This window comes from Accipiter gentilis, chromosome 19 (genome assembly GCF_929443795.1).
Source record: "Accipiter gentilis chromosome 19, bAccGen1.1, whole genome shotgun sequence".
Classification (NCBI taxonomy): domain Eukaryota; kingdom Metazoa; phylum Chordata; class Aves; order Accipitriformes; family Accipitridae; genus Astur; species Astur gentilis.
The window spans coordinates 19,302,324-19,327,621 of NC_064898.1; the positions used below are offsets into that span (position 1 = coordinate 19,302,324).

A 25,298-nucleotide genomic window follows, 5' to 3' on the forward strand; every position below is an offset into this window, starting at 1 on the left:
CAGAGCAAGCCTAAGGGTGAGGAGCTGCTTGCCTGTTACCACATTATAATGCATAAAAAATCATGTGCTACACCAGAAGGAAAGTGTATGTGGGCTACAGCTCCCTCAACTACTCTTTATTACTCTAGTACAACCATCCTTTCTCTGTCCTCTTCAGGTATACAACTACTTGATGTTAGTCAAATACCTCTGTGTAGTTCATCCTCATTTGGCAGAATATTTGCTGAACATTTGGCATGTCAAAGAGAATGGAAAAATATACTCTCCCAAGGTTTCTTTTGGTAGTTTTGCCAAGTGGGGATGCAATCAATGAAGGGAATGCCCATCTTTTGGCCACAGGTCATATCTTGAGGCCTTTGCAGAGTCCATGCTCTGCAAACTCTCATTAATTTAAGGAAAGCTTGTCGAAGCCAGTTAAAAAATTACAAAGTAAGCACCTGGTGAGTTACCATTCAAGTATGGTGCTTATAACCTGTTTCTGTCCTCCTTACACATACCAATTATTTTATGCTGCTTCTTGCAAAAGGTGCCCTACATTACTTTGCCTCTGGGTGCTCTGTTCTTATATCCCTGGCTTGTACACGATGAAGGGAAGAATCAAATTGTAGATCTTAATATGATAGGGTGAAAAAAGTAATTTCGCTGCTGGAAAACTGAATTGCTCCTGAACATAATCTGTGATATTGAAGTTTCTAAAGTAACAAAGAAAAGCTATTAAATAAATATTAAATAAAAGAGTATGAACATTGCTATTAATGGACAGTTGAACCATTATTTTGATTAGGTTCAGGAGATTAATTGAGCCAAGTTTATCCGAAATCATGAGTGATTCTGGGATAGCTGAGAGAGAGTGGGGCTGGAAACTAGCTGGGAGGAAAGGGTGGGAAAAGCAAGCACATTCTTTGCCCCAGAGCATCAAAAAAAAGTTTTTGGATTCCCTGGTACCAAAACTTTGAAAGTATTGATCAGCAGCTGTGGGAGCTTATGTATTTTTCTTCAAAGCTCCGTTAGAAAATCCTCACTTTGAAGCCCTACATCCTGAAACACTATACAGACTGAAACTGATAAAACAGGAGGGATTCACCAGGCAAGGTATATGTCTACAGCATAAGTGTCTTCCTCCGAGAAGGTCATGACTGGATCTCTACTGTCAAAAGACAAATATAGGCACTCCCAGAATGAGATTTATTTCATCCTAAAGCAGACATCTCAATGACACCAATAATCTTGCACCAGAAGTATCTGTTTTTCCTGCACTGACCTTAAAGAAAGCCTGGAGTGACAGTCGTGGCTATAGTTATGTGACAGTTATGGAAAGCCAGGTCATTGAGTACGTGTCTGTCAATAATCCAGTTGATTTCATGAAAGAAAAGGTAAATAGCAGTAGAAAAGTTGTCATTTCCATGCCTGTTCCTCCTCATTGAAGAGATTTGTTCAAGTCTGGCATTCATTTTGAGTTGCGTGTTCAACTTTCCTTGCCTGTTAAACTTACTTGCCTCTCTTGGCTCCACAATGAAGCCTCGCAAGTGCCAAACAGAAAGGAAGGATCGCTTCCTTTGACGGGTATGCTTTTGTTCATGCAGCCCAGGATGTGATTAGTTTCCATCACTGCAAGAGCACACTTGATGTTTAACTCCTTGATCACCTCGACCCTCAGGCCTTTTTCCAGCAGAGCTACTACCTAGCCAGTCAGTCCCCAGCCTGTATTGAAGCATATGATACCTCGTCATCCATCCTGTTAAATGGTTAGCAAACTCCCTACCCTGGTCAAATGCGCACTTTTACAGAAAGTCCAGGGCACGGTTGAGCAGTCAGGATAAGCGATCAGACTACGGCCACCCTGTTTTGGAAGGTAAAACACAGGGACGAAGGCTGGTCTCTGACAGTTTGCCCAGTGAGAAAGAATGACCCAGGGGACAGCTAATTCTGGTATCAACGTGAGCCTGGGTTACATTCCAGCCCTGGGAGTCCGTGGCCCTGGCCTTGGTTTCCTCACTTTACCCTCTGTCATGTTGTCCCCTTCACCCTCCTCATTATGGCTGATCCCAGTTAGCTACCGACTTACTGATTGCTTTGCCTTTGAGCCTTCTTTACAGAACAAATTGAAGTTCATAACAGGTGCTGACACCAATCTCATCTGTTATACAGTGATTCAGGATAAGAAACAACAGATCAATTTTTTCAGCTAGACTAGTTCAAGCAGAATGTGTTGTGAGGCAGAAACATGTAACTTTTATGACGCTTTGAGAATCTCAGACTCAGTGAAACTTACCTAGATTGGAGTCTGTTGTCAAAACTTGTCTAAGATTATGTACATTTTTTTTACTTAATTGTAATGAGATGAGAATATCAGCTTAATTGGCTTATTTTCTCTGTGTACATTTTTCAGTTTGTACTTTTAATTCCATGAGTTATACATACAGAATTGTCACGAAAGACTCTACATTTGTAATTTTAAAACCATATTTCATATAATTCTGGCTGCATTTCCAGCAGTTGCATTGGCAATTTACTCATCAATTTCTAATTCACACGAGGAAATATTTTTTCCCCCTAATCTGGCCCCTAGAAGACATCTTGTCCTCCTGTGTGTAGCAGTTAGACTTGCAGCATATGGAATGGCTGAGAATTGAGATGTATATGTGCAGTGGAGATCATATTGAAAGTCTGCAGGAAATGAGCTATAAGTATGGTCTTTTCTCAGCCTCACTACTCCCAGCCTCATCCATCAGCTTGGCTTTCTCCTATAGCAGGAATTATGTAACAATTTTAATTCTCTGTTTGGGCTTGGATGTCTGCCTTTGTGAGGATGCTGTGTCAATCTGATCGTTTCAACAACACATTGATTATCTCCTCCAAATGCATTTTCTCCAGTGCTTCAAAAACTTGATGGTAAATTAATTACCTTGTAAGAAGTGATTTATTTTGTTTAAGTCCACTACACTAAGATACTGAGTTTTATCATGCATTACTAATACTCTTTCTCAGATCCTTTTCAGTGCATCATAGAGAAAAACACTATGACACAAAGACAGCTGGATCCATCCCCCCAGGTCTCACTAGCTACTTCTGTGTTACTAAATAAAACAACACAGGAACTGGAGGCCCATTGGCATGATATTGCTTGTATCTCTACATCTAAACTCTTATTATACAGGAGGCCACATACAGCTGTCTACTGGAAATAGTCTTTGGCCATGCTTGTCCCTGAGCCATAGCCACACACTGTTTAGAATAGCATTAGTTGACCTGGACAAAAACTCGATAGGGACGATGATAAAGATTAAATAGCATAGATGAATGCTGTTTGAGCTGGTGTTCATACCCAAGCTCTGAACCTGGCTACTTAGTTAATATATATTTATCCTTAGTTCTCTTTTAAAAAAGTGATGAACCTTTTGCTTTTTTCCCTCTTGACTTTAATCACACACTTTTTCCTGTTTCTATAATGGACCTAGAGCACTGTAGCTCTAAGTTCATGCAATACCATACAGCTCTTGGTAAGGTGCAGTGCCAAGCTAAGTTGTATGAACGTTATCTGGACTTAATGTTAGAAAGTCAGCCTATCCTGTCACGAGTGGATTTTCTAGCTCTGCTCTCCATGAACTTAGTCACCTTGATGTTGTTCTCTGTTGCCTGGTTCAAAGCTGTCCTGTGTCATTGCTGCTGTATGGTAATTCTGGGTTTGGTAGCTGCAGTTCGTTCCTTTGTGAACCATTTTGGTGAAGAACTGAGGGTCAAAGAGCCTTCTTCAGCCAAAGTAATTTTATCAATTAGAATGCAGCACTTAGGGGAAAAAATTAACACATGATTTATGGGCCAAGCAAACAGATTTTCTGGCCATCCTCAAATGTCCAGGATATCTGCCTGAAATGCTCCTCACTTTTAGTCTAGACATCATTTCTCTTTTTTTTTGGCTTTGCTAGTTATGAGACAATTTGGCAAGCTAGTCTGAAGGTCAAGTCAGTCTCCTCAGAGCCTTTGGTTTGCAGTCCTGAAACATCTTACCTTCTCAGCAGTCCTCCTAGATCGTGACTTTATCTTCCAACTTGTGCTCCCAACAACGCTCTTGATTTAACTTCAAATAGTTAGTAAAGAGCCCAGTGTTTAATACAGTGTGCTTCCATAGCTAATACCACCAAAGGGGAAAAAATATCTGAGTATACTATATAAAGCTACCCTTCTAGATTTGAGACAAACTGCCCACAAGCCTTTGGATTTGTAGCACTGCATTGCTCATTATCCCTTCACCTCTCACAACTAACCATCCAGAACAACAATCAAGAAAATGGGGGGTTATGTTCCCATTACATTCCTCCATAACCTTCATATAGTGCAGTATCTTCATTAGGAAGGTTAATTACTCTCTTTCATGCCATACATGCACTAAATCTGTGTTAAACCCACATAGTTTTGTGCTTTCACAACCAGCCCAGCCCATGCTTGCTTATTTCAATTTGGTTTGCACCAGAAAAAATTGGTTATTTCCTATCCCACTGTTAGCATGAAGAGGTTTGACACTGATTTCAGTAATGAAGAATAAGATCTTTTGTATTTTAGTGTACAGACTAGAGGTGTGTGATATGGATATTTGTCATAGATTTCTTTATGTTGGCAGGTAAAGAATAGCATAAAGAATTTATCATCCTCTTTTCCAAGCCCAATTAAACTAATAGACATGTATAAATATGTCTAGATATGAGATTTTTTTTTTGAGAAAATAATTCTATGCAAATATGGTCTAATGGTTTGGATGCTAGCTTGGAAATGATCTTGCATAGAATCACAGAATCATTTAGGTTGGAAAGGACCTTTAAGATCATCGAGTCCAACCATTAACCTGACACTGCCAAGTCCACCACTAAACCATCTCCCTAAGCACCACATCTACATGTCTTTTAAATACCTCCAGAGTCTTTTAAATACCTCCACCACTTTCCTGGGCAGCCTGTTCCAATGCGTGACAACCCTTTCTGGTGAAGAATTTTTTCCTAATATCCAACCTAAACCTCCCCTGGTGCAATTTGAGGCCATTTCCTCTTGTCCTATCACTTGTTACTTGGGAGAAGAGACCAGCACCCACCCCACCACACCCTCCTGTCAGGTAGTTGTAGAGAGCGATCAGGTCTCCCCTCAGCCTCCTTTTCTCCAGGCTGAACAACCCCAGTTCCCTCAGCCGCTCCTCATAGGACTTGTGCTCCAGACCCTTCACCAGCTTCGCTGCCCTTCTCTGGACACGCTCCAGCCCCTCCATGTCTTTCCTGTAGTGAGGGGCCCAAAACTGAACACAGTATTTGAGGTGCAGTCTCACCACATGTTGATATCTAAGAACATTACTGCCCCAGTGAACTCAAATTTAAAATTTCTCAGTCTTGAGACTGAGGCCTTACAAGGCCATTGTAACACTGCTACAAGTAGTGAAACTTTGTGATATTATGCAAATGGAGCTTGCATAAATATTTTAGATAAAACAAATGGAGAATCTCCTTTCATCTTTGATCACTGTCAGATTTCTGTTAATAAAGTTATTGATATATAACTCTCATGAGTTTTATAAATCATTCTCTGCTTAAGTGAAGAACGATGTAAAGGAATTCAAATGTCTGAAAAGTAGTTTTTATGCTACTAGGGATACCTTACTGTGAAAAGGTAACAAGTTTGAATCTACCAGAATAAGCATATGTCTTTATGTTGGTAATGAGCCCAAACAGATAGTAATTAGTATTTGTAGCCTTTCATTTATAAGCACGGTTACTAAACACTGAATATACTAAAATTCTAACATAAGCTCTGATAATGCCAGTTACCTAAACTGCTTTAACCACAAGAGAGATGTGCTTTCAGAAAAGGGTAAAAACACCTGTTGTCACCAGGAGACAAACAAATTACACATCATTAACATTGTTTATTCTTTTTCTTTGTAGGTTTTTACAGTATGCAATCAATTTTAGTCCATACTTTTCACCTTGTCTTTACAGTCATAGTAATATTTAATCACAGTTGCAAGACCAGGGAAAAAAAATAACTACATAAAATGCAAATGCTGAGTTAAATAGGAAAAAACAGCTGCAAGAAAAGAGAGGCAACTTATTTTTATCCAGTCAGAAAATGCTTTGATGTCAAAAGCCTTTAAAGATAAAATGCTTAGTATAGGCAACCCATTGAAAACCAGGTTTCTGTTTGGTGTAAGCAAGTTCAGGATCTCGAAAGCTGATGGTTATTGGTGTGCTTGCTTGCTTTGATGTTGCAACATAGACTCTGAGGTAAAGGATATGGCTGTTTTCCCCCTATAGAGTCAGATTTTTAGAAAGAAAACTCAAATTCTGTCCAATGTATAGCATAGCGCCTTGAGTAGCAGTAACTCTGACTGTGGGAATTATTTTCTGCCAGAATGAAACAAAGTTATATCAATCCAATTAGTGGCTAATATGAGAAAAGACTTATTCAAAGACCTCAGGTTATAATGGATTTATTGCTTCCTTTGGACACTTGTTGAAGTTGCTAATTACCTTCAGTATTAAGAGCATACATGTTATTTCCAGTTTAAAGAGATATCAGAGCTTGCCAGGCACATGACAGCTAAATGGACATGACCTCTAACATCAAGATTTCACCTTGGTACATAATTTTAAACTGCTGAAGTCACCTCTGGCAGATAGCTTTTTTACCACAGTATACAAATTTTCCCCTTGTGTAATCTAGATAGCTTAGATGCTTCAATCAGAATTCTTAAAAATGCCTGCGTTTACAAAACCTGTTTGGTTTCCAGATCTTTTTAGTTCTATTTTCAAATGAGATCAAGCTGGGAATTATCTTTATATGCAAGGAAATTTCCATTGATGAGTTAAAGGAATAAAGATAGTACTAATTGGTTGCATAACGTTAAAATATCTGGAATGTACGTGAAGGCTCAGGCTGTTAATTAAGATAAATTGTGAAAATAGTCGTACAGACTATAATTTCCATGTAGACTTTAAAAGCAAGAAAATTATCTTGGTGAAGGAGAAATTTATGGTAATAAATTCATCTGAGGCTCTGATTCTGGTCTGATAGTTCCAAATCACCTGCTAGTAGCACATACTTTTTGGGTTCTCAGACTTCCTTCTGTCCCCAGTATCATGTCTCTAGGTTTCTACACAGATAGTGATGGTCAATTCTAGATGGTAATTCAGAAAACTTATCGTGGGCAATAATTATGTTAAAACTCTGGATAATTTGTTAAGAAACCACCATTCTCCCTGCCTGTTTATAAACTCAGATCACATATATCCAAGTCATTTATACCTTACTTTTACTTACATTTTACTCAAGAGTGGAAGGCACTCAGTGCCTTCAGAATGATTGTTAGAAGAGTCAATTATGATTATTGTTGCTTTCAGGTGTTTAATAAACAAATGCTGAAAAACAGGTAATATATCACAAAACAGGATCAGAAAAATCCACGTGTGGTTAAGTCTAGTCCCCTGCATTTTTTTCCTGGCTCTGTTGTTACTTTCTCACCACTGATTTATCTCACCTGTTCTTCAGTTTCTCTAGGAACAGAGCTTCAACTACCTCCCTTGGAAATCTGTTCCACTGACAAGCTGTTATCACAAGGATACATTTTGATGCTTATGCAATTGCCAACCCTTCCCTAAGACTTGTATATCACCAGTATGTTGTAATGACTGCTGACAAGACAAAGTTGTACAAACCCCACTGGGATTAGGGAGCTGCAGTACTAGATGGTGTTAGGATAAGAAAAAAAAAAAAATCATGCATGTCTAGTTAAGCCTCATGTAGTTTAGTGTAGATCTCATACTATTCTAAGCGCACTTAACAAATGCCCACCGGCTTACACGTATCTACTCTTCTAACCGAGCTGCATTTATGCAGCTATTTCATCTGAGAGTCTCCAAGTGGTTCAGAAATTAAGCCTGACTGCATGCCTGTAAGACAGATAGAAATAATACTGCTTGTAATGTACAGATGAGAAAGAAAAAGCATGGGATAATGTTTCACACTGGTAAGGGAACAATTTCACTAAGCTAAAAGAGATTCCAAGTAAGGGTGGTTTCGTTGGGCTAGCGAGGTTCCTGGGCTCAGTCTTTGCTCTCGTCTCTCACCACAGGAAGATACTGAGGGGGTAGATGCAGCGTCCCTCATCCTTCTAGAGGCCATGGTGCTGTGATTCAGTTTCAGACGCGTGTGCCCTGCGCCTCATCAGGCCAGCTTGTGTCTCTGGGCCTGCCTTCTCCCTCCTGCTGTTGCTTGTCTGCTGAGCGAGGCTGGATCTTCCCAGTCTCCTCCCATACAAATTCACATCTCCAGGGTTGTTCTAGCCCTCCCATCTCCAGTATCACATAGTCCTTTCATATCCAGGATCTCCAACCTCTAGCCCTTGTAACATCCCCACTCCCTCATTTCCGTCACATCCAATCTCACTTAAGCACTGTTCCGATATCTCAGTCCCCATTTAACGTCTTCCACATCCTCCATGTCTGGTTAGTGCCACCCCAGCCTTCTCACCTTAGCACTCACTGTCCTCAGATCATACCATTCCACTATCCTCGCCCATTCACCCCTCTTCATGGCCCAAGTTATTTTCCTACCCAAAGTTCCCTTCAATCTCAACATTATCCCACACAACTACAGCTGTCAGAGACCATCATGACAACTTCATAGCCCGTTTAACTGCACTCTTAAGCTTTATCCAGCTGTAGTAACACTTTGGTCATTCAACTCCACCATAAAGGTTGTGGGACTGTCCTACTCGACCCCAAGTCATCCCTAATAACTGTGTTCACTCTCTCTCTCTTCATCATCTTCACTGCCAGACTCTAACTCCCAGCACCATCTCTGTCACTTTCTTGAGCTTTCTCCACTCTCAGGAAGGCACATGGAATACTCTTTCAATAGTTACTTACACAGGAATCATAATTATTGTCTATCTATAATCTAACGCTCATTGACTATGTCGCATAGCAAATGTTTGCCACGATAAAAATGCCTGTTACAGCTCTCTGTTTTGAGAGGTGAAGAAAATTGCTGATTTTCTCAGCTACATGCCATTCAAAGAGACAAGCTGAGCAATTCACTGGTTATTACACAGAAAAATGAGTTTCCTGGATCACAGTTTACCACTGCCAGAAAATTGATGATAGTACATTAGTGTTTTGTTTTTTTTTTTAAAGGTAAAAATATATTTTGTGTTCAGCTGAAAGCTGAGGGAGAATTTCGTACCACTTTTTTACTATGTTCTTTCTAAACACCATCTTTTGGCTGCTGAAGGTGAAAGGCTACAGAGGATGAATGGACACTTGGTCTTAGCCAGTATATTTCCAAATGTTCAAAAATATTTCAGAATGGATATTCAGTGCACACCCTCTTGATATTTGAAGATACACATTTTAAATATTTAGATCTGTAGATTTGCATCATTGCATTATCAACTACATGGTTACTGTTTGTCCATCTGCTTGAAAGAAAGGCCAAAATAAGTTGAGAAGCTGGATACTATCTTTATTTAGATCAGTACATTCATTTCTCCAAGTGAACTACAGGGGAAACCAAACTTTATGAACTGGATTGCTAGGCACTGATTGCAAGAAATACTTGACTAAAGAATGAACTGAATTTAGATGAGAGGGTTTGGGTCCGTAATTGAGGAGCTGTACAGTGAGCTTGTCTCTTCCATTGAAAGCGCTTTGTGTGACAGCCTGTGGGTGGCCCATAGTGTACTGATTAAATTTGTGCAGAAACCTTAAAGTGGAACAGAAAGAAGAAGCTGTCATTGTGTTTTGCCATAAAAGATTGTATTAGTGGAAGAAGTAGTGCTTTCATATGTTGGCAATATAGGCAAATTCTTCAGCCAAACTCCCGGTGAACTCGGTGGCAACTTTACTAAGTGACAGCTGAGAAATGCAGTTGCATGCTGTCTCGCTAACAAACCTGTACTTATGAAATAAGGAAATCAGTCACTGTGGCAACTTTTGTTTTATGCTCTGAGGGTTCATTAGTGTACAAGAATAAAACCACCATAGAAATCATGCTTCTCTTGACGTATCTGTGTATTCCCATTTGCCCCATCCCTGATCATATGAGAAGAATGAACTGCACGATTGCTGGGCCAAGAATCCTTTTTCAGGGGCATCACAAATGAACTATTCACAGCCAATAGGTCCTGTGATATGTTTTAAAGTCTATGAGTGCTTATTCCTGTTTTTGTTGAAATCAATGGTGAGCCTCCTTTTGATGTCAGTGATGCAATGAGAGCCCCAAGCACTCTACGTGAGCCACGTCATATGGAAAACTGGAAACCTGAAGAAAAACAGGGAGCAACAGAAGAAAGAAGTTGTTATTTTGGGTTCAAAATGAGATGTTTTTCATTAAGCCTCAATAAAACTCCTTTGTATGGCAGGATTGCTACACGGGTGAAAGGAATAAATTGTTTTCTTTGATCCCTGTTTTTGAATCATTGACACTGCTAATCTGAATCTGCTACCATAACCATTACTCTTCACTGCCTGCTGCCCAGAATTACTTTCTACTTGAGATTTTGCATACCTAGAGGTAACTGTCGAGTAGCTAAATTTCGCCTGCCTGACTTCCTGCTGGCCTTCCTTTTGGCCTGCTCATCATCCCTGTCTGGCTCCACGGTAAGACGGGAGGCGAACTGAGACACAACATTTTGTAGTGAGCTTTTGTGTACAGTTCTGTTTCACTGGAGCTAGGGTGGTTGTCACACGTAGCCCTGTGCAGGCACAGCTTCTGTGGCTGAAAGGTACTTCCATGGTGATTTTCCTCTGTGGCTGAAAGGGTAGTTTGGAAGAGAGAGGATAAAGAGAAGCACATATAGAGGATGGATTTCAGCCACATAAACAGGGTTCTGGCTGCGACTGAAGCACCCTAGAGCATGCAGTGCACCTCCATGGGGTACACAGATATATTGCAAGAGCTACAGGGGACCCACTCCACTCTAGAACACTAACGGCCAAGCTGGATACTGCCTTCAGCTTAACATTGTTTTATGGGCAAAAGGGAAACATAGCTGATAAGCAGAGCCCCAAACTCAATACAAAAGTATTAGCTGATCTTCATTGAGAAGAAAGTGTGTTTGTGCGTGCGTGTGTGTGCTTGTGTGTATGTGGGATGTCCTACCGTAACATATCACAGCTCCCATTCTTCACCAGGAGGAGTACGAAGGTGATGGCAGGGATTTCTTCCTCCACTTTTTTTTTTCCAGTGTTGCACCTAGTTCAGGTTGGTTTATATGTTTTTAAGACAATCTGCCTACCAGCTTCTTCCTCACTGAATTTCAGTTCCGTATCATTCTTGCTTTTTTCCTTTGATATCCCTGAAACTGTTTTTAACTGACCCACAAGGCTGTACTCACTCAAGGACCAGTAATTGCACACTGTGTTCATATTTTTATTCTAGGGTCATAGACACTTCCTTCTACACAGGAAATCTGCTTGTTTCTACTATCTATTAATTGACACTAGGGGTTACACCACACAATTTTACAAAGCCAAACTAAAACTGAAACGAGTTCAGGCAATTGTCAACGGACTGCTACACTGCTGCTATTACAGCTAAGACAAGCTAAAATCAGCTCAAGCCAAGGCAAGGCCCTACACTGTTAGGCCAATAAAAAGTCTGGGGCCTTTAACCAGTAATGGCAAATTTATACGTACAGGGCTACAATTTCACAGCTACCAAAATAACACTATCAATCTGCATTCAGGCAACTGCATCCTTCCCCATCCAGGAAATTAACCTACCTAAAAGATCATGAAAAGGGTGTGAACATGCCTCACTTGTGACAGGCAATCCTGCTTCTCTTTACAGTCCAGACTGTTGTGGGGAAGACAACAATATGTTAGGGAGAAATGTTTGGATTAGTGTGTTTTCTTCATAAATCTTGCATATACCTCAGTCTGTCAGTCTGATATCGTCCAGCTTGAATTCATACAGATAGATAAAAAGTACTTGTCAAAACCAGGCACAAATGCTAAAACAACAGCAGGAATATAGAGCATCCTTTTAAACAAATAATGTTGGAGGTGGCTGGTCCTAACACTGCTGATGGCTGAGAAGAGGAAGAGTGCTGGTCTTTGGAGAGGGAAAGAAGGAAAAGGTGCCAAATCCTGTCCAGCAGCTGAGGAACAGTTTGTGAAGATCTGCAGTTCGCAAATAGCTGTTGAAACTAGAGGCAAATGGAAGATCCCAAAGTAAAGTCAGATCACTAAAAGCCTAGAGGGTTAAAAATTAGTAAAACATAAGTCTCAGTTTTTCCTCTGAATGCTGTATTCTTTTTAGCATTACGAATTTGCTTTTATTCTGGAGAAACAGCCTCTATCACTGTACATTGTCCACAGGTCTCAGAAAGGAAATTTTTGGGGTGCCAGCCCATGCTGGTTGACAGACTTACACCTGACTGGTCAACAAATGTCATTGTTGAAGTTAGAGGCTAGTTGGAGAGAGTCACTGAACTATGGGAGTTTGTGAATAAGGAGAAGCAGACGTGCAGAGAGGTCCTTAGAGGCTGTGTCAGAAAAGGCAGCTCTAGTTAAAGACTGAAGTAAAACCATGGTGGGTCCCCCACCATCTTCTTTGACTTCCGTGCTGGAAATACTACCAAGATCTTCATGTGGTCTAATTCTTTTTGTTTTCCTCATCTTGAAGAAATCTTTATGTTTAATTTAGCTTATATTTATATTTAATAGATTTTCACGTAACAAAAACCACAATCAAAAACTCTGTTGAGTATCTGTGGTTTGAAAAGATCTAAATGAAAAAAAGCAGTACTCAATTAGATAAAGAAACAGGTTTATTTATTTTCTTGCCCTACAGAAACACAGCCTCCCATTTTCAAACTGCCACAGTTCTTCTTCTTTAATTGAAAGCCTGCTCAGGAAAATGGAATTGTCTTCAGTAACACTGCCATCTCCATATTCAGGGACTGGTATAATACTTCTCTGAACACTTCAAATTAAGTGCTGATTAGTATGAAAAGTCCACTGGCTGTATTGGAAGCGAATAACATTGTATGGAGGATTTCAGAAGTTTAATTTCTATGGCAACGAGCGTTGTAATAATGCTTTGATTTAGGATGCAAAACCTTGACAGTTGTCTTGTTTAAATATTATTAATAATTTTGTACTTTAAAAATAAATGCATCATATCTGAAGATCTCAAAATACTGCTATTCTGGAAGGAAAGTAACAGCATTGCTCTTCAGGCATAAAACAATTTACTGTTTCTTCAAGGAAACACAGAACACAGGTGGCTGTCACAGGAGAATGGAAACGTTGGACCTCCCCAGTGCCATATTCCATGCCTTTATCAGACCCAGTAGTTCACCATTGGTTTGGAACTAGCGAAATAAATAAGTATGAATACATAAACAATTTATTGGTGTTATTCTGAAGGCTTTGCATAATCACCCTGAAAGCAGAGGATAGTTTAGGATGAAGCTTCTTTCCTTAGACTCTTTCATCATTGTGGAAATGAGGTTATTTTCTCAGTGAACATCCTTCAGTCCTTGTCTACTCATTGTGCTGCTCCATCAGTCTTTGAAAGTTCAAGTCCTGACAGCTGAAAAATTGTCACATCTAATTTTCTTGATTCTTGAATGACATTTTACTGCCTTCAATCAATCATGGATAAGCATAAAATCTACTAGTATCTATGATAGTTAAAACAAATGAGTGCCCTTACCAGCCCTATGTACAACCCTACCACATGCCTTGGAATTGTAATAGATGTAGGGACCTCTGCACTAAGGAGCTATATGCTGAAGTAATAGTTTGTGTGCCCTTTTCCTCCCCCACAGGAAATCCAAGCCTTTCAGGGCAGCTATTCCAAGCCTGGCAGGCTCCTCCAAATGACGTGACACTGATTTAATCAGTATTCATTTATTTGCTTGTTCATTTATGAGCCTTTCAGGTGCACTTTGGCTGCACTTTCCAGTTTTCCTCTGCATCTACTGGACTAAGAACTTTTATGTTCCAAAAGAGACTGTATTTCTCCCTATAAATCACATCAATTGAGGACATGGGACTTTAAGAAAAAAACAATCCGTTGTGATTTGCACTAAATTGTGAGAGTTGCTAGCACTGTGAACCAGGCAGATTTTTATTTCTACCCTGCTAGCCCCACATCTGTGACAGTGGTAAACAGTGGTACGTATGCTAACCTGATGTTGGAATTAGATTGAAAGAAAACATGCTGTTGAGATTAGCCTCAAGGCTGTAGAAAGGAATAGGTTTACGCAAGACATTCTGTCAAGATATAATTTATTAAAAATGTGATTAGTTTCAGCTGCTAATGGGAGAGGGGTAGTGTGGAAAAATGTTACTTATGCTGCCAATCTATTTACACCTATTTAGAAGTGTTACTGTAGTAAGTAACTTAGAAATGGGCACAGAATTTAATGCTGAGCCTTCAAGTTTCCTTGGAAGTAAATAAGAATATGTTTAACAAAAATAAAAGATAGCACCTTCAAAACATGAAGTGGAGAGGGAAAATTCATGAGTGGCATTAATCCTGTTTTCCTGTGTAAGAAGCATTTTCTTAAAAAATAGAAAGTTTCTCTGTCTTAGTATAGTAAGGCAGTCTCTTAGTAGAATAAGGCAAAGGCTTCTGAATAAAATTTAGTATCCAAATATTTGTGTATTTTTGTCTTTTTTAAAGGAGTTTGGAGTGGTTTAAAAAGCTTTTTCATCAATGTTGTATCACAACTCCAGTTTTTAGCTGATCCCAAGAAATGTTGTCCCTGAGAATACCCAACAAATCTGAATAGCTATCATATTAAGAAATAGTGAATTCACTAGTCCTGATCAGATTAATTTTTAGATAGAAATTTACACAATTAATTTATCAGAAATTATTATGCCTTTTTTGGAGGATGCACATATTAACTAGACCTGCTTCAATCTGTCTTAAAATAAGACAGATTAAAATAACCTTTATCAAGAAGATTCAAAACCTGAGATAAGAGGAAGTAAAGTCATGTTCAAGGCATTCAATATTTTCTACAGACAAGAGGAGAACTCATAAATTTGGTCACTGCTAACAGATTCTCGTATAGAAATCAGTTACCTTTTCACAAGAGCTTCTGTCATCAATTACTGAATGACTGAGTGCAATCCTAAGAAGATTTCAGTAGACCTGTAATTGGAATAACCAAACGTTATAGGATTTGGTTTTTTAAGATGTGGACTTCTTGCTTCTTTTGAACTGAGATTCTAATTACGCTTTTCAGTAGAAAAGTAAGTTCCCAACCTGATTCCAAAAATCCATGCCCTACTTTGTGAAAAAGCAGATCCAGATTTTTTCTCAGGCCTTTAAATAGCCTATAAGCTCTTTTGTCATCCCTAAGTCATGTGTCTGCACTATTGTTCTACACATATGGAATGTATTGCAATTTTCAGCACTTTGTGATCTTTGTCTTTGAGGAACACGAGCATGTCAGTGCAAGGAACTAGCTTGTTGGTTATAAAAGCATGATGCAGTATTCTTGGAATCTTAGACTATGTATATTTATTTATAAAAGTAAATCCTGTATTATATCTAGAAATTCTAACCAGATGAAGACCCCATCACGCCAGATTTATCACAGAAAATCCATGTTCCTCTCATAGCACTTGACTATGGTGAGAACACCTCCTGACCCGTGTCATCTTGTGAACCATGCCTGCCTGGAACATTGTTGCCTAATCTGAGCAAAACCCTGTGAGAGACTGTGGTTACAGTTAAATGGTATAGTCAACAGCAGGCCCATGTTTGAGTTACCCTATTTCACATACTGGTCTAGAGAAGTCCAAATGAAGTTGCCGAGGGAGACAAAACATTGATTAGCTGTAGAAATTTCAGTTCTAGAAATGAGTGTGAATGAAGAATTTGAAGAATGAAAAAGCATATTTTCTACAGAGAGGTTTCCAAACATGAAGCCATACACAGAACAATGAAGCCCTCAAAGAACCAAAAAGCAGGAAATGAAAAATTCTGATTTCACAATGATGGTGATCAAACAACAGAACAGGTTGCACAGAAAGATTGTGGAGTGTCCATCCCTGACGATATTTAAAGGTTGACCCTGTCACTCCAAGGTTGGTTGGGGCAGTCAACCACGTGATGTCCAGACATCTCTGCCAGCCTCAATTATCCTCTGATTCTGTGAAACAAGGACTGATATTACTGGTGTAACAAAGCTGAGGTTTCTCCTATTGATCTTTTACTTGGTTCCGAAGTCTAAAGACATGGGTTGAGACACTCGTAGATGTACTCCAAATCCCACCCCTCCGCACCACAGGTACAGTGCAGAGGGCCGTGACTGTGATGGCCTTGTGGCAAAAGAGACATTTGGCCTTACCTAATAACTCCTAAAACAAGGCAGTTTGTGCTGTGGCAGCAACTACTAACAGTAAATCACCGTGTGGAAAACTGCATGTGCATAGTTTCTCTTTGAAAAGCTGAGTCACACCATGAAGGTGGCTTTTATGACTGTGTAGGATGTTAATTTTTCTGCCTTAATCAAGGCCTTGTGCTTTCTGCATCCTGCTGATGTATTCTGCTCTGATCTGCCCTCCAGCGTGTCTGCCTTTTGCTGTACTTACATGGTATAAGTCCTTTGGTGACATTTCCTTCACTGAATTTATGGTGGTACGCACCATGGGATGTGTGCAAAGCTGCTTCTGAAACTGTGTGTTTGCCTCTTACACAAAATGCCACCTCTCATTTGATATGTTAATTTCAGAATCTAATGATGTTTTAATTAAAATAATTTGAGTTCATAATCATAGATCCTGATCCTCAAAAAGGAAGGAGGGTAATGATAGCAATTGAAACACAGTTATTCAATTCAGTATATATATATATATATATATATATAAAATGCATGAACTTTTCTTAATACAAATACCAGTTATGTTCTGGCTAATTAAAAGCAATGAATATTAAAAACTCTTGTAAGGGAGCTGAAAAAAGAACGTTCATATTTTTGTTTTGGAGAACATGAAAGGACAGGCTACCATTCTTCTGGAGCTCTTGAAGACTAACAAAGAGTAGAGTTTGGTCCATTTGTTTACTGAAGGTTTAAATAAGCTCGTGTCATGGTGACAATAAATGGATATTGATGACTGTCTCTGTAACCCTGATTCAGGAAAGTGTACTTCTCAGTTCCATTATAGATGAAGAGATGTGTGCAGTAATTAAATGTGTTGAAGAATTGGGATTTAATAACATAATTACTTTAAGATATAAAGTCCTGATTCAGCAGAGGTTTAAGTACAGGCTTTTTTTTTTTTTTTTTTTTTTTTTTTAAGTTAGCTTCTAGAAGAATAAAAACCTCATTATTTTATGTGTCTCCTGCTAAGAGGAAAAGAGATGAAAATATGATCAGAGAACACTGTTTCAGCTAGAAAAAGTCTTTCTTCCAAATGAAGTTACCATTGCTGGTTCTAGAGATCTGAGACCTTGATAAATATTTTTGGATTAAAGAAGAAAATTTACCATGCAGACTATGATCTGTATTATTAGCATCCTGCTGTCTGACCTAAATCGAGAAGCAAGGAGAATGCTGATTGCCGACAGACCTCAAAACTTCCTAGCTTGAATGTGCCATGTCATGTGGAATTCACTGTATATAACTTGTAGACAAACCTGTAAGTCAAAATCCATTCAAAGGTATTTTGATAAACAGGTTTAGTGTATTTTAGAAGTAAAAGCAAGAGCTATCAGGCTGGACTATTTATTTTTCTTTTTTTGGTCTTGGATTCTATGACTCTTCCTTGAAACCTTCCCTAGTGTATAGAACAGAAGGCACTTGGCTATGATAAATACATAATGTATTCCATACCGAAGCTATTGATCCCACACAAAATGAATAAAGTCTGTACTTTCTTATGTTAAAGTATAATTCCCTTATGTCTTTGTCTCAATTGCCAGTGGTATTATATGGAAAATGAATGGTACTAAAACATCAGATAACTACTAAAATGATCATGTAAAGAAAAATGACATACAAAAATAATATGAACTGCTTTAATAAGATCCATTCAATGACCAAGGACTTCTGGACTACATTACCTACTAATAGAAACCTGCTGACAACAACTTAGAAACTCAGATGCAAGAAAATGCTGATTTCACCTTTAAGTGATAGCACTGAATTATTTAAACATAATTGCCTATCAGATGATGTGCAGAGTAGGTCTGATTTTTCTGCACAAGCCTGAATATTTTACAGCATTAATCACATCCCACTCAACCTCACTTGCAGCTGACTCCACTTCTCAGATATGTGGGGATTTGTGGGACTTACTGGTCGGTGCCCTCTTGAATCAGGCGTGCTCGTTTCTGCTGTGATGCACATAGGGTGGCATCCTTTGGCAAGGATAGCAGGGAGCTGGGTCTGAAGTCCTACAAGGCCCAGGTGACCCTGGGTTGGTGACGTGAGTGTGTAGATATCCCCCATAAATTCTCTGTTCCCCGCCTTCCTAAAGATGAAGAGTTTGCGTCCAGTGCACCGATTCCAGGCTTTCAGATTTCAGCCCGAGTTTCTTTTTGCACATTGTTAGATTGTGTTCTTTACTCTTCCAAGATGTTAAAATTTGCCTTGTAATTGGTGGCAAACCAGTAGGGTCATTTAACCACTAGACCTCTTTGTCTACAGCATAGGAGTGCTCTCCACCCCTCAGCGCTTTTAACTCTTCCAGACCCTCTGGAATCCATGAAGAGGATTATATTCAGTAGCCTATGTGGTGCTGGCAGTGATATCAGAGGACAGTTGTAATAATTTCTGGCCTCAGACCTCTGAGTCCTCCTTGCTCTGTGCCTCAGAGGCTCACGCTCGTGGGGTGCTGGGGGGGATGCTCCCGGCACCTTCCCTGTGCACACCATCTGCTGCAGAGGGTGCACGCGAGATTTAAAGTCACCGGAATATTTCCTTCTCTGTTAATTTAGAACTCGGTGAAAACTAGAATTTGTAATACTCCCTGCTCAGTTATTCAGCCACCAGTGTTGCTGTGCCCAGGGAGACTGAATGGTAGTGACAAGTTATTAGTGTGCAGCTACTGTGTTTCTGCAACCATCTAGAAGAGAGAGAAACTGAAATTCAGTGTGTGCACAGAAACCCCAGTGGAAACGTTTTGATTTTGCTTCTGTGTTCAGTAACCCAGAAAAGACCTAGAGGAAACCTGAATGAAATTCAAATGTAACAATGTTATAGGGGCCCAGCAATAATTAATGTAAAACTTTTGCGTGCTTGATAGAGGATTTTTCATTTAATTAGATTGATGGATAACGTTTTTAAATGAAAATTTAAAGAGCAAAGGAACTTACAGACCTGAAATTTGTCAGGAAAACCATATAACTGTAGAGAGGAGTGAAAAATCTCTGTCACCATAAGACTGAATAAAAAATAAAATTTCACCTCATATTTTCACTCTTCTGTGAATAAGGTGCAGTAAGAGTTCATTATACTCATTCCTACAGTCTTGAGTTGTGTAAATATATATGTTACTGCAGGAATCTCAGTATCATGAGATTCTATGGAGCATGTAAGTCCGTTCTTGGTTCTGCCCATAAACAGTGTAGAAAAAAAGTGAAATAATGATCTTCATGAAATTACTGCGTTGAAGGAACTCTATGCACGGTTGGACCACAGCAGATTTTACTTGTTAACACTTCTTCCTTGTGATTCACAGGTAAAAACCTGACTGGAGTATTCATTTACTCTCCAGGAATACTTCCTTAATAACAGATGTTTTAATGCTTGGAAGAAAATATACAGGTTTAAAATGTGTTACTAGAAGCCACATGGAAAGTGTGACAGGGTATTAATTGAGAGATATTCTAGCAGATTTTTACTGTGATGCATTAATTATTTTGAAAGAAGCACATGTTTCACCATGGCTAAGACAAGAAAAGAGGGACAGTTAGGGACCAAAACTGTTAGTGAATTTGGAGAATTTGAAGAAGAATTTTGTTCTCCCCAAATTAGAGAAATCCCCAAAATATTAAAAGCTTTAAACCGTTTCTGGTTTATTACTATTTGGGGTTGCTTTATTATTATTATTATTATTATTATTATATTTCATTTCATTTTTTTAAATAGCATTTTTAGTAGCACTGTTAGGGAATCCAGTTGCCAGTGGGAGGGAAAGCACTCCAGGTATATCCTGATCACAGAAATAAGCTGGACACCCATATTGTCAGAGCAACAGCATGTTTATTGTCATGCTCCAAGCTGTTGTCATCAGGAACAGGGCTGCCTGACTGTCACCTGTAAAAGACCTTTGTCATATGATTCACTGTTTCTAACATTTGCTTTTTCCTCTCCAAATTTCTTCCTCTTCACCACCCTCATACCTTCTGTAACAAACAGCTCGTCCCTGTTTACTCTTTCCACATTTGCCTTGATTTTGCTGACTTGATACCTTTATTTGATGTTTATGACATTGCTGCCCTGGTAATTTCTACTTTGGTCAGCACTTCTGTTAAGCTAGTACCTCCTTTTCTATCTATAATGTCTCTCATTGCTACCACTTCCCATGTTGCTATCTTATTAGTGTAATCAGAAAAGTCAGAGCTACTTATCTGCATATGGATTATTACTATTTTCCCATACACATTATTACCATTTTGCCACCTGTAACACCATGAAATGTCTTATTAGTGTAGCAACAGATCACAGCTGGCCATCTGTACCCATGTCCTAACAATCACAAAGGACCAAAACTGTCAAAAAAAAGGAAAATTCTGTTTCCAACTTGGATCTAGCCAGCTGCTCTCTCTACAACTTCAAGTACATGTAAAGGCAGTGGTCTGTCTACCATTATAAACTGCCAGTCCTTAGGAAAAGCTGGGATATTATAATGAAATAAGGGTATTCTAATTTCAGAAAGTTTATTGTGGCCTTTGTAGAGTAAAAAAACACTTCCAGGGACACTTCAGGCTAAGCATACACAAAGGCAGGCTTAATTTTCTTTAGCCGTCACCCCTTTCTGGAAAAAGGTTTTGGCTTTTTTATTTCCCCTTATTCTGGAATAAGCATTCTTGAGTGTGATAAATCAGTTATTCCAGATGTTCCTTTCTAACTATATTAATGTTGGGGATGCAGAAGGATATGGAGATATTCATTAAGGATATAGAGAGGTAGGCAGCCAAATTTATACAAGATTTCACAGATTTCTCCCATGTCTGGAGAATCATAAGATCAACTTGCAGTTGCATCTTCAACAAAAGAAGCAAAACTATCCCTTCTTGGGTATACATCAGGTTGTAAAGCCCCACCTGACTGTAGCTCTTTATGGATAATATGGATAAGCCATGTGCAGTCAGGAACAGGAAATACTCCGCAAAAATTAATCAAAGAGCATAGAGAGGGATTTAGGAGGCTGTTGGGTCCTCTGCAGAGCAGCTGGTGAAGGTGCCGAGCTGCCCAAGGGACTACCTCAAGCTGCTGAGATCAACCCAGCACGCGGAGGGAGAAGAAGTCCCCTTTTAGAGAGCTTTGACAGCTGCCAGGAATGGGAAGGTGCCAGCCTACATATATTAAAGCTGCTAGTTCCGAAAAAATAGAGCTTCCCAGAAGACAACTAGGAGAAATCTCTGGAGTCAGGCACAACCAGAGAGGGAGGTGGGGAAGAGAGTCCTGTTGCTTCTATACAAAAAGTGGCTGAAACAGTCTATTCCCGATGAGGAGGATCAATCTGTAAACACTGTCATGGAAGAAAAAAGTCTGAATAACCTTACTTCGTGCACAAAACTGTTTTAGGTTCCTAATCCACTGCAAAAGTGTGGGGTATTTGTTTTTTTGTTTGCTTGTTTGTTTTTCTCTCATACAGTGTCTTGAGGCTTTTTGGTGTGTTGGTTGCAGGGTTTTTTTGTTTTGTTTTGGTTTTTTTTTGTTGGGTTTTTTTTGGTTTGTTTTTTTTTTTTTCTCTTTCTTTCTTGTTTTTTTTTTTTTTCCTGGTACAATCACCAGCACAAGCTTTTAGTCTAAGCCTCTTTTTCTTTAGCATTTTACAATGAAGTAAATTTTTCAAAGAATAAGGGCAGAAAAAAAGAAAAAGCAATACCTGTTTAGCCACTGAATGGAATAAAATAAATGTTCCTTGGCTAATCACAATATTGATTTTTAACATTGTGCGCCACCAACAAGGGACAAAGAATAAGAGAAAGGGGATACTTAGGTATTCAAGAATTCTAGTTGTAATCTTTCACAAGGTATATAGAAAGTGGCATCCCGGAAAGGAGACTTGCATTTATTAAGTAATAACTGATTGGAGACTGATAAATTATCTATCATTTGTGCAAAGAAGAATAACAAAAGAGAACAATGGTTTATTCATCTGGGCTTAAAAATGAAGCTTAAAAATAGAATCTGTCAAAACAGGTACAAATAGGGGATGCAGGGATTTTGGAAGGTGCTCACAAGCCAGCTATGTTTGTATAACATTTTGATTAGCTTGGAGTAGCTTGAAGCAACTCTACTAAATCCTTACAAATGTCTGGATGTTGATAGAAAAAGCTATACTGTAGAGCTTAATTGACCTGCTGGAGAATACAGCCATAACTTGGTGTGGGTTAAAGTGCCTGACAAATATTTTTTTTTCCTTAGGACAAAAGTTTATCAGTCAGGGGTTTTTAATTCAATGTTTGTTTTCCTGTTATTGATTGTTGGGAAACAACTAAAGTTCTGTTTATATTCTTGGGTTATAACATTTTTTGCTGATGTACCTGGAATTTGTCATCCAAACTGTGTCCCAAAGGAGATAACATGAATTAGTAATGATTTCCAATCACTATGTGTATGGACATTGTAAAAGAAATGTTAAAATAAAGCCTGATCAGATTATCAATTATGATTTGCAATGTCCGCACAACCTTTACCCTTTCTGGAAGAAAACAATAAAATAAAACTGAAAAAAAGGTGATTAAGTAAAGCTCACTTTTAAATAGGGCTGTTTAGCCCTGTTTGATCCTGTTAAAGCTGCTATGGTATAGCAAGCAGTCCTCTTCAGTACAAAGGGTAAAGTTCTCCATAGTACTCACGCATACCCATATGCATTCACAGCTTATTATACTATGAAGAAAAGCAAAAAGCACTGAGAAAAAAAATCAGAAAATTACTGCCTTTCTGCACTGACTCAATGCAATCAATAATTGTTGGGAAGTGTGGGAGATTTCATGTTGCTTATCTTTTATAATTTTTTTTTTTAAGTTTTTCTATTTATCAACAGTGTGAATGTGTGGAATCTCCATCCTTGGAGATGTTCAAAAGCCACCTGGACATGGCCCCGGCCAACTGGCTCTAGGTGGCCCTGCTTGAGCAGGGGGGTTGGATCAGATGATCTCCAGAGGTCTTTTCCAACCTCAGCCGTTCTGTGATTGTGTGACATTATATTCTGGCTAGTCAGAACTGTATCAGTCTATTTCAACTGCAGACAAAGTCTGGACAGCAACAGACCTGTGTCCACTACATTGCTTCTTGTGTCTCCTACATCACCACCTGCGTTTCCTACATTGCCGGGCCGTTTGCCCCTACTTTGACCTCAAAGATGTACCATGAGATGCAGAAGGAATAATACACGACCTGTTATGTGAGGTGTTTAATTCATGTCTCCTAACAAGTGCAGGTTTCTTTACAGTTTGCAAGTAGTCCTGGAAAGGCCAGCAGGGTTTGCCAATGACCATGACCATGAATTTTGTGATAAATGAACAGCTGCTTGTAACAACAGCTCTGATGAGCTGTACAAAGACCCGTTACTTCAGGATTAGATGTGGTGAATAATATGTAATGATCGCTTTTTGGACTGACACAGGGAAGAACGGCTTCACTAACTTGAAGCCTGAGTTAAAGAATTCTGTCTGGATTGATCTGCAATACGGACAGAAAAAAACTTCATTTTCTAGACTGAGCAAAGTAGAGAATGTGACACGTTTATCAAATACTTACAGCCTTCTGTCAAACTATTTCCATCTGGTGCTTCTTAGACCTGAAGCAGGCTCAGTGGCATGAAAGGAAAGAGGAAAGAGGAAGGAGGAAAAGAGGAAAAAGGAAAAGAAAGGGAAAGAGAAAAAGAAAGCAAAAGCAAGAAAAGGGGAAAGGGAAAGGGAAAAGGAAAGGTGTTGTAGTTTGACCTCAGCTGGCAACTAAGCACCACACAGCCACTCACTCACTCACCCCACCCTGCGATGGGATGGAGGAGAGAACTGGAAGGTAAAAGTGAGAAAACTCGTGGGCTGAGATAAAACCAGTTTGTATTAGGCTTGCATGGCAGAGTTTTGGTAGCAGGGGGGCTACAGCGGTGGCTTCTCTTAGAAGTTGCTAGAAGCTTCCCCCATGTCCGACAGAGCCAATGCCAGCCGGCTCCAAGACGGACCCACCACTGGGCAACGCAGAGCCCATCAGCGATAGTGGTAGCGCCTCTGTGATAACATATTTAAGAAAGGGAAGAAAAAGACTTTGCAACAGCAGCCAGGAGAGAGGAGTGAGAAGATGTGAGAGCCCCAGCCCTGCAGACCCCAGGTCAGTGCAGCAGGAGGGGAGGAGATGCTCCAGGCGCCGGAGCAGAGATTCCCCTGCAGCCCGTGGGGATGAAGACCCTGGTGAGGCAGGCTGTCCCCCTGCAGCCCAGGGAGCTCCACGGGGGAGCAGATCTCCACCTGCAGCCCGGGGAGAGAGGACCCCACGCCGGAGCAGGGGGATGCCCGAAGGAGGCTGGGACCCCGTGGGAAGCCCGAACTGCAGCAGGCTGTGCCTGAAGGACTGCAGCCCAGGGAAGGGACCCACGTTGGAGAAGTTCATGGAGGACTGTCTCCTGTGGGAGGGACCCCGCAGTGGAGCGGGGGAAGAGTGAGGAGTCCTCCCCGTGAGGAGGAAGGAGCGGCAGAGACAACGTGTGAGGAACTGACCCCAACCCCCACTCCCCATCCACCTGCACCACATTGGAGAGAGGAGGTAGGGAAAACTAGGAGTGAAGTTGAGCCTGGGAAGGAGGGAGGGTTGGGGGGAAGGTGTTTTAAGATTTAGTTTTTATTTCTCATTATCCTACTCTGATTTGATCTGTAATAAATTAAATTAATTTTCACTGAGCTGAGTCTGTTTTCCTGTGACAGTACTTGGTGAGTGATCTCTCCCTGTCCTTGTCTTGACCCACGAGCTTTTTGTTATATTTTCTCTCCCCTGTCTGGCTCAGGAGGGGAGTGATAATAGCAGCTTTGGTGGGCACCTGGCATCCAGCTAGGGTCAACCCACCACACAGTTTAATAATAATAAAAAAGAAATAATAGTAATAATAATAGCA

The 25,298-nt window shown here is 39.8% G+C and overlaps 2 protein-coding genes across 5 annotated transcripts in view; one reads left to right on the top strand and one right to left on the bottom strand.

Annotated features, from left to right (window-relative positions):
- GRM5 (glutamate metabotropic receptor 5) overlaps positions 1–25,298 on the top strand; it is a 273,845-nt gene that overhangs the window by 47,631 nt on the left and 200,916 nt on the right. The window lies entirely within an intron of this gene.
- PRSS23 (serine protease 23) overlaps positions 16,206–25,298 on the bottom strand; it is an 898,595-nt gene continuing 889,502 nt past the window's right edge. Inside the window, exon 3 of the transcript XR_007508862.1 lies at positions 16,206–16,216. The gene's annotated coding sequence lies outside the window, so the exon portion shown is untranslated. The remainder of the gene's footprint in view (positions 16,217–25,298) is intronic.